Raw genomic sequence first — 12,605 nt, 5'->3', positions numbered from 1 at the left:
TTTTGAATATCCTAGATATCAACCCTTTATCTGATGTGTTGAGTACAAAATTTTCTCCCATTCAGTTAGCTGTCTTCTAATTTTAGCCCATGTTTCTTTTGCCATACAGAAACATTTTAGTTTGATGTAGTCCCATTCACTCAGGTTTGATGCTATAACACTTGCCATTGGCATCCTATCATCAATGTCTTTTTTGAAGTCTAAGTCTTGGAATGTTTTGCCTATGTTTTTTTCTCTATGAACTTTATGGATTTGGATTTGATTTTAAGGTCTTTAATCCACTTTGAATGACCTTTGTGTAAAGTGTGATATATGGATCAATCTTTAATTTCTTACATGTGGTTATCCAATTGTTCCAACACCATTTATTTAAAAGACTGTCTTTATTCCATTTCAAATTCTTGGCTCCTTTGAGCATATACTTGGGAGTTTGTTACTGGATGTTCTGTTCTGAACTATCGGTCTGAAAAATCTGTTTTTGTTCCAATACCATACTGTTTTGATCACTATGGTTTTCTAATGGAGCTTCAAATTAGGTAATAAGATGCCTCCTAGTTTCTTGTTTTTCAATATTGATTTGGCTATCCTAGGTCTTACGTAGTTCCACACAAAATTTATAATTGATTGTTCTAAGTCCCTGAAGAATGTTGTCTGAATTTGAATAGGGATTACATTGAATCTATATAATAATTTACATAAGATGATTATTTTGATGATATTGATTCTACCAATCCATGAGCATGAAATGTTTTTCCATTTCCTTAGGTCCTCTTCATTTTCTTTCTGAAGTGTTTTGAAGTTTTTGTGGTGTAAGTCTCTCACCTCTCTTGTTAGGTTGTTTCCTACGTACTTGATAATTTTGGACACTATTTTAAATGGGATAGACTCATTGATTTCATTCTTTTTTTTTTTTAATATAAATTTTTATTTTGATCATAATGGCTTACATATTGTTGACAATAATATTTTAGGTACATATTTACATAAAATCAGGGGGGATTCCCATCGCCAAATTGTCATCCCTACGCCTCCGTTTCTATCCTACCTCCCTTTTCCTTTTCCCTCACCCCAGGGCGGCTAGAATATGTGGTCCCCTCTGTATCTAACCCACTATTTAGTAGTCTTGCACCTGTTTGGTCCTGATGCCTCCCTTATTTCCCCCTCTATCTGGAGTCAGGACTAGCTAGTTCAAGTTGCGTGGTTTTGTTTGAAGGAGAAAAAAGCAATAAACTGGGGTAAGAGTCTAATACCCCGAAAATGGGCGGAGTCCTTCTAAAGGCTCTCATCATCACTCTGGGAGATGGAGAAAAAGTAGGTGAAACACTCCACTAGTACCAAAAGAAGTGTCAAATATCCAGTGAGGGCTCCAGCTATTTCGATAAGCACCACACAGAGCAGACAAAACAAACAAACAAACAAGTAGAAAAAAAATAAAACAAAAACAGACAAACAAAAATCACGCCATGGTCTTGAATTAAGAAACATGGCATAGCACATAACGAAAGAGAAGAAAGGAAGAGAAAAAAAATAAAAAAAATAAGTATAATTGTATATAAGTATAATATAATTGTATATTGTACATTGTATATTATAATTGTATAATTGTATATAAGTATAATAATTTTTTTTTTTGTTTTTGGTTTTTGGGCCACACCCAGCGGTGCTCAGGGGTTACTCCAGGCTGTCTGCTCAGAAATAGCTCCTGGCAGGCACGGGGGACCATATGGCACGGGGGACCATATGGGACACCGGGATTCGAACCAACCACCTTTGGTCCTGGATCGGCTGCTTGCAAGGCAAATGCCGCTGTGCTATCTCTCCGGGCCCTTGATTTCATTCTTTTGTGAGTAATTACCTCTTTATTTCTTGAAGCAGTGTTTTGTAGTTCTCTTTGTATAGGTCTCCTGCCACTTTAGTTAAGCTGAGTCTGAGGTACTTGATTTTCTGAGGAACAATTGTAAATAGCATTTTTAAAAAACTTTTCTTTTTCATTATTTACACATTGGAAAGTCATGAACCTGTTTTGTTTTGTTTTTATTCCACACTTGGAAGTATACAGTGGTTACTCCTGGTTCTGCACTCAGAAATTACTCCTGGAAGTGTTCAGGGGACCATATGTGATGCCGAGGATAGAACCTGCGTTGGCAGGGTGCAAGGCAAACATTCTTTCAGCTGTGTTATCACTATAGCTGCTGAATATTAAATATGTAGCCCGCCACTTTACTATACAAATTTATTGTTTCTTTTTTGTTTTTTTTGGTTTTTGGGCCACACCCGGCAGTGTTCAGGGGTTACTCCTGGCTGTCTGCTCAGAAATAGCTCCTGGAAGGCACGGGGGACCATATGGGACACCGGGATTCGAACCAACCACCTTTGGTCCTGGATCGGCTGCTTGCAAGGCAAACACCGCTGTGCTATCTCTCCGGGCCCACAAATTTATTGTTTCTTAGAACTTTTTTTTGTAGACTCTTTAGGGTTTTCAAAATATTGTATCATGTCATCTGCAAATAGTGAGAGCTTAGTGAGAGCTTGATTTCTTCCTCTTTTATCTGAATGCCCTTAATATCTTTGTCTTGCTAATTGCTACAGCAAGTATTTCCAGTACTGCATTGACTAGAAGTGGCAAGAATGAGCAGCTTGTCTTATGTCAATTCTTAGCGGGAAGGATTTTAGTTTTTCCCCATTGTGTGTTGTATGCTGTAGGCTTATACTAAATGGCTTTGACCATATGAAGAAAAGTTCTTTCAATTCACATTTTGTTCATTTTTTTAAAATCATCAATGGGTGCTCGATCTTGCCAAAAGTTTTCTCTGCATCTGTTAGGTTGGTCATATGATTTTTGTTTTCTTTTATTGATATGGTGTATTATGTCAATTAATTTCTGTGTATTGAACCATCCTTGAGATGCCAGACTTTGGATTTGTCCAAATTGATATGTACAGTGTCCAGCCAAATAGAATGAGGCTTTTGACAAATAACAGCTTTTTCTCTTCTAAGACTAAGCCTCAGAACTAGGGAACCAGAGAACACATGTTTAAAGGAATAAATCAGGAATTCCATTGACAAGCAAAAGAGGATAGTGATACATAAACTGCTTCCCCAGGCTCTAGAAAGTATCAGATTAAAAAACTGAGGTTGGGGGCCGGGCGGTGGCGCTAAAGGTAAGGTGCCTGCCTTACCTGCGCTAGCCTAGGACGGACCGCGGTTCGATCCCCCGGCATCCCATATGGTCCCCCAAGCCAGGAGCGACTTCTGAGCGCATAGCCAGGAGTAACCCCTGAGCGTCACCGGGTGTGGCCCAAAAACCAAAAAAAAAAAACAAAAAACTGAGGTTGGTAGCGTTTGTCCTCTGGGGCCCTGTGACTCCAACAACAAGATCATTTGAAAGGAAACAGGGCAGAAAGCTAGATATGGTCCAGAGAACAAGACCTCTCTTGCCTACCTACTTAATCCCTATCTAAGAACACAAAGCCTTTTGTTCCACTACTAGCATCTGGAAAATACTTTGCATATAATAAGCCTCCAGTAAGCATTTGTTAAATTGAATTAGAGCTAAAGCTTAAAGGGCAAACTCTCTCCTGGGAGAGATAAGACAGTGACTTGATTCATAGAAAAGGGAGGCAAGCTCCTGCTTTTTGTAATAGATTGTAGGAGACAAAGTAGATTTTGCTTTGAAGTACAAAAGGGCTCCTTGAGTGGGAGTAAACAATCACAAGGGAGAGGGTGCTGAAGACAACAAAACCTTAGGATCCAACTCACTGAAGCCATCTCCATTATTTCTCTTAATTATTTGTTCTGGTTCTTTCATGACCTTCCCAGTAGGACCTCTTCCTCATTACTTTGAGCAGTGACTGTTTTAGCTGAAGTGCAATTTAATTTGACCTTGACTTTTACTCTGTGTGTGAAATGAAGGAGAGACGACCCTTCTGGTTGCTATTCCCCAGAGATCATATCTGCTCATGGGCATGATGAATGCAGCTGTTGTGGGCTTGTTGCAGATGGGCATGAGGCATATAGTGGCTGTGGGCTTGTTGCAGAGTTATGGCCCAGAAAACCCTTCCGCTATCACTACCAGCTGTAGCAGCCTTGCAGAGCAAGCATCCTTGCAGACTCTTGCTGACTATCTCAATGTAAATGATGTACAGATCACATTTTACAAAAGTTTATTTTTTATTACCTATAGCTAGATATTTCTTTTTTTTTTTTTTTTTTTTTTTTTTTTTTTTTTTTTTTTTTTTTTGGTTTTTGGGCCACACCCCTTTGATGCTCAGGGGTTACTCCTGGCTATGTGCTCAGAAATCGCCCCTGGCTTGGGGGGACCATATGGGACGCCGGGGGATCGAACCGCGGTCCTTCCTTGGCTAGCGCTTGCAAGGCAGACACCTTACCTCCAGCGCCACCTACCCGGCCCCTAGATATTTCTTTTTTAAAGAAAAGTATTTTTCTCCTGCTAAGAAAATCACAGGCTTACTTTTTATGTTGGGTTTATTTTATTTTTTTTTGTCTTAATTTGTGGTGTACCCCAAGACCCACCCATATCTGGGAGGAGTTTTGGGAACCGGATAATAGGTGTAACTACCTGCAAGACCTCCCATTTCTGGGAGGGGTCTGGAAAAGGATAGATAAACCTCTGAGCCAGGGGATTCGGCGCTTTTGCCGTTTCTCTTTTGGCCCGGCTTGGTTTCCTGGCTTTTGGATCTTTGGGCCGCATGGAGCCCAAAGGGAAGATGGTTAACAGGAAATAAGATGCAGGGCTAGCAAAATATAGCTGAATGCTTAAAAGGTTGACATAGGCCACACACCTGTGGTGGCTAGGGCATAAATAAAGATGATTCTTCCTGAAGCCTGCGTGTGAGTGATTTCACCTGGGCCTGGAACTCGCCGGCTGCATGGAGGTTGCAGAGCCATGTGGGCTGGATGGCATCATCCACCATCCAGCCCCATCGTTAATTATTTAATGCAACATTAATTCACTAGAAATACAAATTAAGATTAGTGTTTAGTTGTCACAATTATTAGCCTATTTATTGATTTCTTCACTTGATCTTAGCCAAAAGGCCGAGAAGCGATTTTATTTATTGATTTCTTTTCTTCCCCTTGTGATGTCAGGAATCAAGCCCAGGATATGAGGCTGGAGAGATAGCACAGTGATAGGGCGTTTGCCTTGCATGCAGTCGATCCAGGACAAATGGTGGTTCGAATTCTGGCATCCCATACGGTCCCCCGTGCCTTCCAGGAGTGATTTCTGGGTGCAGAGCGAGGAGTAACCCCTGAGCACCTCTAGGTGTGACCAAAACTCAACAAAAAGCTCCCAGGATATGAGGCATGCTCTCTATCATATAAGCCAAATACCTGGTTCATATCTGTATTTTCCAATTTGTCTTTCTTCTTATTCATAATTATTATTAAGGGATATTACTCTTTTTTTGTTTGGGAACCATACCCAGCAGTGCTCAGGGGTTACTTCCTGGCTCTGCACTCATGAATCACTCCTGGACTCCTGTTAGGCTGGGTGGACCACATGGAATGCTGTGGATTGAATCCGAGTTGGTTGTATACAAGGCAAAAATCCTACCCACTGTACTATAATAGCTCCAGCCCCTTATTACTCTTATTTTGTTACAGCAAAGATTGAACACAGAAGTATTGTACATAAAAATATACACATCCCAGGCTTGAGAACATCATTCTATTCTACCTTTATAATTATTTATTTTTGGTGTTTTGGGCACACTTGGTTGTGCTCCTGGCTTACTCCTAGATCTGTTTTAGGGATCACTCCTGGCAGGTCATGGGGACCATGTGTGGTGCCAGAGCTTTAACCCACATCAGCCATGTGAGCAATTTACCCACGCCTGCCCCTCTCCCTTTTATTTAATGGTTCCATTAGATCTAACTTTTTATTGAATAAGTTCTATATAGCATCCCTGGGAACTCAATAAGTGCAATAAAAATAATAGGTAGCAGCCAGGGATGGCTCAGAGGAGCTCTGCTTTTATCCTGGGCACCAGAATCTCCTCAGCACCTCCCAGCACCATGCTAGAGAATGGAGAATTTTCATCATTGCTAATATAAATCAAGAAAAGGGCAAAGACGTAGGTAGTTTTATTCTATTTATTCATTATTTCTATTTTTATATAAACAAAAGATGGGTTTTCTATTTATTATATTTATTTAAATCATAAACATTTTTTTGTTTGTTTAGGGCCACAATTGGTGGTGGTACTCAGGGCTTGCTCCTGGCTCTGTTCTCAGGGATTACATCTGATTGGTCTCAGGGGACCATATGGATTTTTTTTTTTTTTTTTGGTTTTTGGGCCACACCCGGCAGTGCTCAGGGGTTACTCCTGGCTGTCTGCTCAGAAATAGCTCCTGGCAGGCACGGGGGACCATATGGGACACCGGGATTTGAACCAACCACCTTTGGTCCTGGATCAGCTGTTTGCAAGGCAAACGCCGCTGTGCTATCTCTCCGGGCCCTATATGGGATACCAAAGATTGAACACATGTAAAATGTGTACAAGGCAGATCCCCTACTATCTGTATTATTTCTCTGGCCCTTTATGGGCATACTTTAATCTAGAAGGTTCTGATGGATGAAAACAAAAGGTATTTAGGAAATATTTGAAAGATAATGGGTGTGCATATTGTATTGATCAATCTCAAAACAAAATCCTTTTGGTTTTAGTGCCTAAAGAAGGCTAGAGAATGTGTATAATTGACCACCTGTCATTCTCTATTCAAAATTCTACTAATAACCAAGTGAGACACTGGAACTTGGAGCTTGAAGGTGGTTTTAGTATGCCATGAAGCAATCCTCTTATTTGCTGTCTGTCACTAGAGGGGGCTTTAGGAAAGTTTTAAGTTGCTTTCCTGTGGGTAAAGTGGCCAAGCCCAGATGATATTAACTTGCAAATCTTATAGTAGGAGTATAAAAGGGCAACTGAGTGACATTAAGTAAAAGAATAGGCTATGGTAGATCTTATCTCATTATAGTTACTGCCATATATCTTTTTTAAAATGAAAAAATAGGGGCCAGAGAGGTTTGATTTTTTTTAAAAAATTTTTTAGTATTGTTGTTAGGTTTCTCCCTTTTTCTCTTTTTTCTTTTAAACAGATATTTACAGCCTCACAGGGGTCCTCAAACTTTTTTTTTTTTTTGGTTTTTGGGCCACACCCGGCGGTGCCCAGGGGTTACTCCTGGCTGTCTGCTCAGAAACAGCTCCTGGCAGGCACGGGGGACCATATGGGACACCGGGATTCGAACCAACCACCTTTGGTCCTGGATCGGCTGCTTGCAAGGCAAACGCTGCTGTGCTATCTCTCCGGGCCCGGTTCTCAAACTTTTTAAACAGGGGGCCAGTTCACTGTCCTTCAGACTGTTGGAGGGCCAGTTATAGTAAAAACAAAAATTATGAACAAATTTCTATGCACATTGCGTATATCTTATTTAGAAGTGAAGAAACAAAATGGGAATAAATACAATATGTGGCCCGTGGGCCATAGTTTGAAGACCCCTGCGAAGGACTCCTCCCATTTTTTGCTTGTTTGATTTTTCCCCCATTTTATTTTATTTTATTTATTTTATTTCCTTCAAACAGAACCACATAATTTGAACCATCTTATTTTGCCTCACAAATTGAGGGGAAAATAATGGAGGGTACCAAGACCAGACAGTCGTATGAACATTAAGTAGAAATAAAAAAATGATCAGACATGCTAGACACAGAGGGGACTACTTACACTAGCAACCCGGGGTGATAAAGGAGGGGGATGTGGGGTGCATACTGGGAACGGGGGTGGAGGGAGGACAACATTGGTGGTGGGAGTGCCCCTGATTCAATGTCTCTATGTACCTAAAAAAATTACTGTGAAAGATTTGTAATCCACTTTGATCAAAATAAAAAAAAAATAAAATGAGAAAATAGGGGCCAGAGAGATAGCACAGCGGTAAGGCATTTGTCTTGCACACAGTCAATCCAGGACAGTGATTCAAATCCCAGCAACCCATATAGCCCCCACCCATGCCTGCCAGGAGCGATTTCTGAGCATAAAGCCAGAAGTAACCTTTGAGTGCCACTGGATGTGACCCCAAAAACAAAACAAAACAAAACAAAACAAAATGAGAAAATATGGGAACTGTGATTTACAAGCTTTTCTTTTTTGTTTGTTTGTTTGTTTGTTTGGTCAGTCCCAGCTATGCTCAGGGGTTACTGCTGACTCTTTACTCAGGAATTGCTCCTGGAGGTGTTGGGGGGGTCATGTGGGATACAGAAGATTGAACTTGGACATGTGCAAGGCAAACACCTCATCCGTTGACATCGATGAAAGAAATGCACAGAATCCAGAGTCTTTAAATATAAGAATCTGATACCAACAATAGCTAAAGTGTAAAAAAGTTTCACTGGGACATTGAGAATGACTTGAGTTGGACAGACTGGTATGCCTGGAACCCAGAGTCGGTCTTATGCCAATAAACTTCTGGGGTGAGGCCTTTTTGTAATCAGGTCAAGGATTTTTTTTCCATTTTCACATTTTTCTGGACCTATGCAAACAACGGTGATTGCCACTACCACACCTTTACTATATTTTTTTACAATTATCCTTTAAGGAAAAAAAATACAACTAACTGAACTTAAAAACAAATAACTGTAGTAGAATGCCTGTCTCGAATACAGGTAGGGGATGGGAAGGGGGGAGGGGGTAAGGTTATACTGGTGAAGGGGGGGGGTGTTCTGGTTATGACTGTAACCCAACTATGATCATGTTACTTAAATAAAAAATATATTAAAAAATAAATTTATTGGGGCCCGGCAAGGTGGTGCTAGAGATAAGGTGTCTGCCTTGCAAGTGCTAGCCAAGGAAGGACCACAGTTCGATCCCCTGGCATCCCATATGGTCCCTCCAAGCTAGGGGCAATTTCTGAGTGCTTAGCCAGGAGTAACCCCTGAGCATCAAATGGGTGTGGTCCAGAAAACAAAAAAAAATTTATTGAAAGAAAATATATCAAAAAAAAAAAGAAAATATGTCATAGTTGACATAAGTGATCATAATTCATTTGTTTCAGGATGACAGGAAGCAAAGTTATCAAAAATATAAAGAAAATATGAAATCTAAAAAAATAAAGAGAATTGAAAAAGAAAAGTTTATTAGCAGTTATATTCGTGGCAATTATTGTATCACCAATAAAGTTGTTAATACAATAGCAGAAGCTTCAGTATGCTCTTTTTTGTAAGATGGACTAGAAGGAAAAAAAATGTGTGTGTGTGTGTGTGTGTGTGTGTGAGTTGTTTGCATAGGCACAGCAAAATATGAAAAAAATTAGAATTGGAAGGAGAAACTTTTGGCCTAAAAACAGGGAAACTGTACCCCTGAAGTATTTTGGCACAAGACCAACTCCAGCCTGCAGATCTACTGGGTTCTCTGACCCCTTTCTCTGTGGTCCCAGAAACAGTTCTTCACCATCAATCACAGTTATTGCTGTCAGATTTTTATTTATTTATTTATTTATTTATTTTTTGTGGGAGAGCTGCTATACCTGGTGGTGCTTAGGATTTACCTCTGGTTCTGTGCTCAGGGAACATTCCTGGCAGAGCTCAAGAGACAATATGCAAGATTGGGGATTAAACAAGGTCAACAAGGCAAATGGCTTAATTCCTGTATTATCTCCCTAACTCTAAAAAGCTTTTAATAGGGCCCGGAGAGATAGCACAGCGGCGTTTGCCTTGCAAGCAGCCGATCCAGGACCAAAGGTGGTTGGTTTGAATCCCGGTGTTCCATATGGTCCCCCGTGCCTGCCAGGAGCTATTTCTGAGCAGACAGCCAGGAGTAACCCTTGAGCACCGCCAGGTGTGGCCCAAAAACCAAACAAACAAACAAAAAAAAGCTTTTAATAAGTGCTTTGGCACTCAGTGTTCCAACTCTAAGCCCACTACCAGGATCAAGAACAAGTAAAAGATGATACTGCAGTATCATCATCTACAGATACTTTCGGAAAAAAGTATTCATCATTGATAATCAAGAAAACTTGATTTTTCTTAATTTTCTTGTGAAAGTCAGAAAGAACAGGAGTGATCACAATTCTCTTGAGAGTAATAGGTGTCTAAAGAGAGAAAAATACAGATAGACAAAGCAGAGAAATAATAAGAGTTACTGATCCCAAATGGCCCTTCTGAGTGCTCTGAAGGCATAGACCTCTGCTAGCTGAACACAAACATCATCTTAGTCATTGAAAATGATCACTCTCAGAACTCTACCACCACAGGGAGTTTTTTTTTTTTATTACCCTTTTAAATCTGCTTCATTCCACACTTCATTATAATTTTTTTCTTCAGTTGAAAAGAGCACAAAATTATGATGGTAGCTAGCTTAAACAGCTCCTTTTTGAAGAAAAAAAATCATACATGGTGATCACTGAGTGAAGGCTGCTAGAACCGCCAAGTATTAGACCTTCTAATAACTGTCAGAATCTTCCATCACGCCAGCTTTTCTCCAGCTGTGCTCCTTAAATCTTGGTGCCCAATTAAGAGAACCAGTCTCTGCACAGAACCTAATCATTCTGTGGTTACTAGGTAACCTGTCCCGGTAGCTTAAGAAGGGCATTTTATCTATTCTACTGCCCATCAATAGCCTAAATACCCCAGGGGAAATGCTTGGATTGAAGGTTTGATAAATCTCTGTCTAATGTTTCTTATGTGCAAGTGGCTTCACCCTTTAAAACAAAGCCAAACAAAACCCAGTGAAATTACAAATCTGTTTGTGGGGGTGGGGGTGAGTGGGGTGGAGGGTGGAGAATTTTTGTTTTATGAATCTCCATTCATAAACCCAGGTTTAAAAGCAAAACCCAGAGTTAAAAAGCAAAACAAAAACATTTGTAGGCCACCAATGCTAACAATTTTTTTTTATAAATGCCTTACTACTATTTGTCTAAAAAAGGATCCAATTTTCTCTTTCCTTAAACTTCAGTTAGATCATGGATTATTTCAAGCTAAAGCCAATCTATGACCTGCAGGCTCAAGAGAAACTTGTACCACACCCTTAACTACTTTAAAGTATGAACATTGAGGGCTTTTGTCAGAATTAGGATTTTTACCAGAAATACTTTTTTTTTTTTTTTTGGGTCACACCGGGCAGTGCTCAGGGGTTACTCCTGGCTCTACACTCAGAAATCGCCCCTGGCAGGCACAGGGGACCATATGGGATGCCGGGATTCGAACCACCGTCCTTCTGCATGAAAGGCAAACTCCTTACCTCCATGCTATCTCTCCGGCTCCAGAGAAATACTTTTGTTTTTAATGGTTTGTTTGGTGGCTATTACCAGCAGTGCTCAGGGCCTACTTCTGGTTCTATGCTCAGGGATCTTTCCTGTTGGTACTTGGGAACTATATATGATGCTGGGAATCAAGTGGGGGACAGCCATGCGCAAAGTAAGTACCTTACCCTGAGTGAAATCTCTCTGGACTCAGAAATAACCTATCAGAGAAGCCTAACTCTGACGATATCTTCATATAGAGCTCCAGTTTTAGTCTGAGTTATTCTCTTTCTGCAATATAAACCCCCTCCTCCTTCTTTAAAGCCCCTAACTCATTCCTTAGCTCAAGATAAATTCCCTTTATTTTGACTCTTTAACTGTAGAATCTGCATCCAGGTAGAATCGCCATTCATATGTATAATTAAATAGGTTTTCTTTTGCCATGGATCCACCTGAGGTTAATCTGATTATTCCATCAACCCAAGAACTCAGAGGCTTAGGGTGAATTTCCCATCATGCAACATTACAGTCACTGAACTTTATACCCATAAGTAACTTCTAAAACCAACAAGTCATGAGGTTAATTCAGGAAGTCATTCCTATGGCGAGGTCAGAGTCTGGAAACGTAGGTGGTATACTGGTTACTTCCTCTTTGCCTTTTATAACAGGCTGACTGGATGCTTATGTAAAAAAAGACAAAAATGGAAAAGTGATGATTAGAGCCTCCTTCATTTACTGTTTAAACAAGGTTGGCAGTAAACAACTATTTTCTCATAGAGGTCAGAGAAGTTGGGGTCCAGAAAGGATACTCCTGATTGCTAAGCCCCAATTCTCCCCTATCAGAAGACTGCAAAAGCCCAGAGAAAATAATTAGTTACACAGCTCAGCTCTCTGACCATGGATTTAGTCATTTCTTTAAGTCAGGAAACAGGCAGGAGCCAGTAATCCCAGTGACACTTCATTATTCAGATCTGTTCTCCTATGAATGCGCTGCTTAAAACAACAGAAAGTATTTTCTTGTGCAATTACGGCCATATAAAATGCAGAGGTGAATGAGTTTACTTAAAGCCCCTATCTTAGACAAATCTGTGCCTCAGCTGGTTTGAGATGATTGACAGTACGTATATTTTAATTTTATTTTTAAAGTCATAGTCTCCCCTAGAAGATAAGCAGATATTATCTTTTTCTAAAATGAGAGAGAACTTGATTGGATCCAGTTTTTTCCTCCCTCAGAGATGATTTCTTTCCTGAAATCTAGCCATCACACTGAGTTTAGGAATATTTTGTTTTATTTTTAAATTGTTCTATTTAGTCACTCTGAAATTACAAAGTTATTCATGATTGGGTTTTAGGC

General features: G+C 40.1%; 1 pseudogene; it reads right to left on the bottom strand.

Moving 5' to 3' along the window:
• Nucleotides 1-4,898: 4,898 nt before the first annotated feature.
• Nucleotides 4,899-5,070, bottom strand: LOC126005435 (uncharacterized; annotated as a pseudogene).
• Between the last annotated feature and the right edge of the window lie 7,535 nt (nt 5,071-12,605).

The sequence above is a fragment of the Suncus etruscus genome, chromosome 3 (genome assembly GCF_024139225.1).
Source record: "Suncus etruscus isolate mSunEtr1 chromosome 3, mSunEtr1.pri.cur, whole genome shotgun sequence".
In the NCBI taxonomy this organism is placed as follows: domain Eukaryota; kingdom Metazoa; phylum Chordata; class Mammalia; order Eulipotyphla; family Soricidae; genus Suncus; species Suncus etruscus.
Note: the sequence above shows the minus strand (reverse complement) of the source record. Positions and strands in the feature narration are given on the sequence as shown.